Below are 1,919 nucleotides of genomic sequence, written 5' to 3'. Positions count from 1 at the left end.
ACACACTCTCACACACACACACGCTCTCTCACATAGACACACACACTCTCACATAGACACACACACACACACACTCACACATAGACACACACACACACTCTCACTCTCACACACACAGACACTCTCTCTCACACACAGACACCCACTCTCTGTCTCACACACACATAGACACACTCTCACACACACACTCTCACATAGACACACACACACACACACTCTCACATAGACACACACTCTCACATAGACACACACTCACACATAGACACACACACACACTCCCACGATGACACTATGACCCTGAGCATCTCCAAACCCAATGCAACACCACCACCTGCTGGCAGCCATGGGAAACTTCAGGTGCTGAGCTGGTGTTGGAGCACAGAGAGAGAGTCATTGAGTCACCCAGCATAGAAACAGGCCCTTCGGCCCACCATGTCAATGCTGACCAATAAATTACAAACTACACTAATCCCACTAACCTGCCCTTGGTCCATAGTCTACTATGCTCTGGTTCATCCAGATGGTCCTTAAACGTAGTGAGAGCCCCTGCCTCCACCATCTCCTCTCCAGCAGCACCTTCCATATTTCCACCATATTTCTGGGTGAAAACATTTTTTTCTCACTCTCTAAACTCCTCACCCTCCGGTCTTCGACCTGTCTACAATACTGATGAGATTCTCTTGATCTCCTCTGTCTATGCCTTTCATGAGTTTGCTTCCCTCAATGTTTGTTCAAGATGCTTTTAAACTTTTGTTAACAATGAAAACGCAATGATAATACCAACCGTTCCGTCTCATAACTTCTGGTATCAAAATCCCACACTTGCAGGTTTTCACTTATCTTTGGAGGTCATTAATCTGGATGCCGGACTTTCTGTCATATCTTGCTCTCTCAAAGAACCGTTTGCTCTAATCTTACATAAATATCAAAACCTGTCAGAACATCTTCAAACGTATCTGTGGCTTTGCGTATACTTTGGCAACTCTTGATGTTATCTGCTGAACACAATATGTATTTGCTCAGAAGGGTTCTGAAGAAGCATTACATTGGACTGGACGCATTAACTGTACTGCTCTCTCCAAACCTGCTGACTTCCTTCAAAACTTTCTGTTCTTCACTCCAGTGCGTTGACTTGTTCAAATTAGGGTTTGGTATTTAACTTTGAATCAGTTCTGTGTGTGGCTTTAAGAGGTTATTTTTACACTGTTTCTGTTTTAATTTGAAGGGAGATTTTAGGACAGAGGTGCTGAGCTCTCCACTTGGAAGGTAAAGTAAAGTAAGCAGCTAGTGAGGCCTTTCTTTGGGGTTTATTTTTTAAAGTGGGAACAATAGAAGCAGCCTGGCTGGGTGTGACCAGCTCTCACAGAACCAGGGTTTCCGGTTTCCCTTTTAGTTTCTACGTTTAGCTTTTGGCAGTTGCTGTTGTGGGAAGTGGAAACTATTTTGTCCCCTCTCCCAGTTACAGCCAGAAGCTGGGGGCTCTCCCTCACCTTGAGACAAAATCCGTTTTCCGAATATACCTTGTTTTTGTCAAAGGGTGTGTAAATTGGCTGTTACTATTTGGAATAGTATTTACTATACAGTAACTACTAGTTACTATATCTATTCTTCTGTTAAGTTTTCCAATAAAGTTAAGTTATTCTAAGTTCTTCTTTCTTTTGTTTGCATTTTAAGTCTAGTGTTTAAATAAATGGTGCTTTGCTTAACTTTGAATAGTTCGACCAGTCACATTGCATCTGGAAGACAGCACATTACGTTTGTCTTAAAAATGAGTAAAAGTTAGGGTTGAGGCTACTTTCTTAAAATATTTTGAGTGGGTCGACCTGCTATTGTGTCTGCTTCCCCCACCTCCTCTGGCAGCGCGTTCCAGGCGCTCACTACCCTTTGTGTGAAAAACTTACCTCACGCATCTCTTTTAA

This window comes from Rhincodon typus, chromosome 43 (assembly GCF_021869965.1).
Source record: "Rhincodon typus isolate 14 chromosome 43, sRhiTyp1.1, whole genome shotgun sequence".
Lineage (NCBI taxonomy): Eukaryota > Metazoa > Chordata > Chondrichthyes > Orectolobiformes > Rhincodontidae > Rhincodon > Rhincodon typus.
Note: the sequence above shows the minus strand (reverse complement) of the source record.